The sequence below is a fragment of the Tupaia chinensis genome, unplaced genomic scaffold (genome assembly GCF_000334495.1).
Source record: "Tupaia chinensis unplaced genomic scaffold, TupChi_1.0 Scaffold000037_18, whole genome shotgun sequence".
NCBI classification, from domain to species: domain Eukaryota; kingdom Metazoa; phylum Chordata; class Mammalia; order Scandentia; family Tupaiidae; genus Tupaia; species Tupaia belangeri.
The window spans coordinates 1,550,650-1,556,908 of NW_006159476.1; positions in this window are offsets into that span (position 1 = coordinate 1,550,650).

A 6,259-nucleotide genomic window follows, 5' to 3' on the forward strand; every position below is an offset into this window, starting at 1 on the left:
CGATTTTTTTTTTTTTTTTTTTTTTTTGTGAATGGGTCAGGAATTGAACTTGGGCCTCCGATATGGCCTCAGCTTGCTGAACAGTGACATTCAGCACGCACTGCCAAGGCCGAGCCTGTCAGATATTTTAAATACATGCCGCTGCCTGGACCCAGCCACCCAGTCTTCTGGGAAGTCCCAGAGTTTATGTCCGTGTGTCTCTTTCATGCTTCTCTTGCACTTATCATTCTCTGCTTCTGTCACCTTATGTCTCTTCCCAGTGCCCTCTAATTTGTCCTTACACTAATCAAGCAAAAAACTTTATTAAGCATCTACTATGTGCCTGGCCCTGAATAAAACAGGACTACCACTACCACCCTCCAAAACAAAAAAAAAATTCTAGCCCTCATAGAGAGGCTTGTCTAGGGCCTCCTGAAGGCCCAGTTCCTTCTTTCTGTCACTATCACTGTTTCTGCCCCTCCTGTTTCTCCTCTCTAGCCCTCTGGCTTCTCTGGCATGATCCAGGCTGGAAGCGAGCCTAGGACCCCTCCTTTGTCTTTCATCTCCTGCTGGAAAGCATACCTGGTCACTTTACTCCACCAACTACATCCTGAAGCCCAGGGGGACCATTCATTCCATAATCCACTCATTCATTCCTTTCCGGCCATTGATTACTTACTCCTTTCATTCCGTTGTTCATTCACCTGTTCTCCAGTCAATTAAACATGTACTGAGCCTGTGCTCAGTTCCAGGTCCTGTGTGGGGCAGTGCTAGGCACACAGCAGTAGCCAGGATAGAACACGATTTCTGCCTCATGGAATTCACATCTTATCTGAGAAAGATGGTCGCAGTGGTCAGGGCTGGGATGGAGGAAGCACCTTCAGAAGGGTCAGGGCCCGGATGGGAGAAGTGCAGGGAGCTGCAGGGCCCCAGAGGCTCAGGTGGGAACAGACCCAAACCCTATATCCTTTCCCCCCAGGTCCCAGTCAGTTACTTGTCTATGGATACATTTCTCATTGAGAGAGGGCTTTCCACCCCAGGGTGGGGCAGAGCTAGGGCAGGCCCTGGGGTTGGACAGAGTCAGGTCCTAGTCCTGGTTCCACCCTTCGCTGCTGAGATTCAGGGGAAGTCACTTAGTCTCTGGAGCTTCACCTGATCCAGCTTCCTGTGGGCGGTGCCTCTCTGCATTTTGCTTTTGAGGTTCAGAAAGGGAACTGACTTAACTGAAGGCCACAGCCAGAAGGTAGCCCAGCCTGGATTTGAACACCGTAGTTTTCTCACACTCCCCAAGAGGAGACATTTTCTGCATCCCTCTGACTGATGCTTGACAGCGTGACTGCCGAAGGCCTGGAGGGATTGATTTCAGCTCAATTTCAGAGGCATTTCCTATTTCCTGGCTCCTAAGCTAAGTCCCAGCAGGCAGCAGGCAGTGCTTAGCTTACCCGTCTCAGGCCTTTCCTGTCCTCTCCAGCTTGGCCTCTGGTTCTCTCTTTGCTTTCAGCTATCTGTCTATTTCTGGGCTTGTTTCCTGCTCTCTGTTATTTTTTTTCTCTCCCTCTGTCTGCATCTCTTAACCCTGTCTGTATTTTCTTCAGTCTCTCTCCCTCATATTTGTTTCCTTCATCCTTCTTTCTCTCTACCTCTATGTCTCTTGCATTTATTCATCCAACAAAAATGCATCTAGGGTGGTGGGGTGGTGGTTAAGGCTGCTGGATCCCACGTGGCCAGCTGCACTGTTTGAGTCCCAGAACAGGCAGCTTGAACAACACACCGGAGACCTGGAGAAGGGGTTGTGGCTTGACCTCCCCCCAGGGAGGGTATTTTCTCACTTTCCCTCTCTCTGGCTCTCTGGCAAGCACACACACTGTCTGGAATCTTTTAATTTTTTTTTTAATATATTGAGCACCCACTGTTTGCCAGGTCTTTTGACTGGCATTGAGGACACAGCTATGAACCTGACAGACAAAACTCCCTATCCCCAGGGAAACGGCATCCCAGTATAGGACAGATAAGATCAATAAGTAGCATAGACAGCATATTAGTGTTAAGTGCTAAGGAAAAAATTCCAGTAAGGAAGTCAGAGGTGTTGGGAGGCAATCAGGAGAGACCTCATGAACAAGATGACATTTGAGTAGACTTTAGTGAAGAGAGCACCCCTAAAGAGAGTGAGAGGAGAGTTCCAAAAGGTAGGGGATGGGGTGATGGTGGTGGTGTGCAGGGCCTGAAAGGTCAAAAGGAACTCATAGATTCTTTGGGAGGACAGGACAGGCAGGCACATAAGCTGATGTCGAAGCCCCTTGCCCCCGTTCCCTCCCCCAGGCCTGGTGGGCACTTTGCCTCGCACAGTCCCAGATGGCTCCAGGGTGGCGGGGCCTGAGTCCAGCCTGGCCAGTTCACTCAAGCCAAGGGCCTGACTCTCCCTACTGGAGAACCCACTCAAGCCTTCCTGTGGCTCTGGTGCCATCTGTCCCCACACACTGCTGTCTTCTCTCTCTCCAACTCTGTTTTCCCCTTCTGTCTGTCTGTCAACTGGGCTGTGTCTTTTACTGGTGGCATCTGGACACCTTGCCTAGCCCCCTCTGGGCTGTTCCTGCTGGCTCCATCAGTCCCTTTCCCTCTGTCCTAGTCTATTTTTGCTGCTGTAACAGAATACCACAGACTGGATCATTGGTAATGAACAGAAATGTAATATTTGGCTCATGGTTCTGAAGGCAGAGAAGCGCGAGCTGAGGGGCCGCACCGGGCGAGGACCCTCCTGTTACACATAGCATGGCAGAAGGTGTCACACTGGCAAGAACGAGAAGGGGGCTGATGGCATCTGTTACAGGGAACTGTGCAGTCACTGCGTTGGTTCCTCGTGAGGACAGAGCCCTGGTGACCTCACTACCTCCTAAAGGCCCCCTCTCCACACTGGCTCACTGGGGAATATGCATCCCACGCGTGAGCTTTGGGGGACACGTTGAAACCAGAGGACTTCCCTTGACTTCCTCTCCTGCTCACAGCTCTTTCTGGCGCCTCACAGCTCCGGGTCCTTTCCTGTCGCTCCCTTTTCTTTCTCTGAGCTTCTATCAATCACTTCCTCTTTTTTTTTTTTTTTTAAGAGGTTTTTGCTATAGGGAGCATGCGCTCGCCAGACAGAGGCAGAGAGACAGAAAGCAAGAAATCACCCCCCAGGGGGGATGGCCACGCCACAATCCCTTCTCCTCCATTCTCTTCTCGGGATCTTGGGCACGCACGCACACGCGCCCAGCATGAGTTTAAGCCACTGGGTCTGGTACTCGAACCGCGGTCGACTACATGGGAGTCCAGAGACATAGCCATTACGCCAACTGCTGGTCCCAATCACTTCCTCTTGAGATGTCTTGATCTCTTTGGCTCTGGTCCTGTGTCAGTGTATGTGTCTCTGTTTATCCCTGTATAGGTCTTTTGTCTCTTCCTCTCTGCATATGTCTCTGTCTTTTTTTCTCCCTGGTAGCTCTCACTCTCTCCCCCCTTTTGTTTATTTTCAAAGAGGTTTTTGTCTTAGGGTGTGTGCCAGGGAGAATGACAGAGACAGTGAGAAGGAAAGTGAGAAATCACCCCCTAGGGAGGTTGGCCGCACTGCAATCCCTTTTTCCTCCATTTTCTTCATGGGCTCTTGGGCATGCATGTATACATGCTGGGCGTGATTTTCAAGCCACTGGTCTGGGACTGCAACCACAGTCATATGGGAGGCCAACAATGTAACCACTATGCCATCTGCTGTCCCCCTCACTCTCTGTTTTTGTTTCCAAAGATTTAGATTTTTGCCATAGGACACTTGTGCTCATCAGAGAGAGACAGAGAGAGGGAAAATGAGAAATCACTCCCTTCTCAGGATTTTGGGCACATATATGCACACGGTTTGTCTTCTTTTTCTTTCCTTTTTTTTTTTTAGAGGTTTTCACTATAGGGTGCGTGCACTTGCCAGACAGACAGAGAGAGACATAGAGACAGAAAGCGAGAAATCACCCCCCAGGGGGGATGGTCATGCCGCAATCCCTTCTCCTCCATTCTCCTCTCGGGATCTTGGGCACGCACACACATGCGCCCAGGGTGAGTTTTAAGCCACCAGGTCTGGGACGGGAATCGCGGTCGACCACGTGGGAGTCCAGCGACATAGCCATTACGCTAACTGCTGGTTCCCTCTTCTTTTTCTTTTTAATAAAGAATTATTTTAGGGACCAAGCATGGTCCATTACCAGATGGCTTAATGGTTATGCTGCTGGACTCCCACATAGTCAACTGCAGTTTGAGTCCTAGATCCAGTGGCTTATAACTCACGCCAGATGCGTGTGCGGCCAAAATCCCAAGAGGAAAATGAAGGAGAAGGGATTGTGGTGTGTGACCATCCTCCCCAGGGAGCGAATTCTCACTTTCTGTCTCTCTGTCTCTCCACCAAGTGCATGCGCCCTATAGCAAAAATCTCTCCCCCCAAAAAATTATTTTATTTAATGTTATTATTTAATTTTGACCACAGAGAGGCAGGGTGGGATGAGAAAGAAAGCCACCAGGTCCAGGACTTGAACCATGGTTGTCCATGTGGAAGTCCAGCACTTTAACCTACATGCCACCTGCGAACAGCAGTTCCTCCTCACCCCTGTGTTTCTCAAGCCTCTAGGTCCGGGACTGAGTGGAGTCAGCCACGTGGGATCCAGCACCTTAACCACCACTCCACCTGCTGGCTCTGTTTCTAGGCATCTCTTACTCTGTCTTTAGTCCTATGTTATCTGTCTTTCTGGGCTTCTCTCCTCTCTCTCTCTCTCTGTCTCTCTCCAGATGTCTGTCAGTTTCTCTCACACTCTGTCCCTCTCCAGCCCTATCCCTGGCTCTGTCCCCACTAATGTGTCTGCTTCTCCCAGACTGCCTCTTCTTTCATTTCCACCTGGGTTTTTCCTCCTTCTCGTTCTCACATATGCCCTGCTCCCCCACCCCAGCCCAATTCCCTCTCAGCCCTACTACCAAGGCCTCCCCACTCCTAACCTGAGCCTCTCCTCATCCCCAGGAGCCAAGAAAACCAGCTACGGGCCCAGCAGTGGATGCAGAAGCTACACGACCAACTTGGGCTGCAGCACTTCCTCCGAGATTGCCATGAGGTAAGACCTCCAGCTGTTCAGGGCATGGTGGGGGCGGGGACGCCCCGTCTAAGTGGGTCGTGGAGCCATGCTCACTTTGTGCCGCCAGGGGGCGCGCGTATCTGCGTCTTAGTGCGCATGCTCCACAGGTCCCTGCTTGCCCACGCCGGCTCCGGGGAAGAGGGAGGAGCCCCTGGTGCCCCTGGCAACGGCGCGCGTCCGCGCCTACGGGTCCCACGGGGACGCGCGCTGATCTCACCTTTCTCTGGAGATTTATAAGAAGCGCTCTACCCTGGGAGGAGGGCAGAGTGGGGGTGCACCAGCAGCCCACAGCGCTGCGGTCAGTCGGAGGTGGTCCTGAACCTAACCCTTCGCTCTTGAACGGTGTCCAGGAATCAAGCTCCTCCTTGGGGATGATCTACACACTTACGTAGAGATCCCTTAAATCAGAGATGGTCCAGATCCTCCTCCCCATTAGAGATGGTTCAGGAGACTTGCTGCCTCCCCCTCCTTCCCCTGCATTCCACAGAAACTGTTCTGGATTCTGACCACATTAGAGATGGCCCAGTAAACGTTCTCCTAACCCCAAAACAGTACTGGCTCCAAGCTGCTCCATCGGTGTGAGCCAGGATCATCCCCTTCCCCCATGGTGACCCAGTACCTAAGTTTCTTCCAACCTAAGACGGCTCAGGAACTAGATCCTTGCCTTCACCTCCAATTAAAGAGAGTCTGACCCTCGCTGTAGAACTCCTACGGGAGACAGCTACCCCAGCATGTGAAATAGACCTGCAGTCTTCAAATAACTGAGAAGGCCAGGATTCAAGTCCACTAGAGCTGGGTCCAGGAACTCTCAAGTTCCCCCTCCGCTATACTGGAGATTGTTCTGGATTGAAGTGCTATGAGAGATGTTCCAGGTTCTCCCTCCCATGGTAGCCAGGAGCCGGAGCTCCAATACAGATGGTTCAGGAGGCCCCTCCAGCCCCCCTCTCAACACTCTCACCCTCACGTACTGAAGTAGCCCAGGACCCAGGACCCCACTTCCTGTCCTTAGATTTGGTTCAGGAGCTACCCGCCCCCGCCCCACCTTGAGAGATTGTTCTGGACCAAGAAGCAGTTATCTGCGATGGCGCAGATGTCCCCCACCCGAGGCTTTAAAGAGGTGGTGACCCCTCCTCCACTCCCAACTG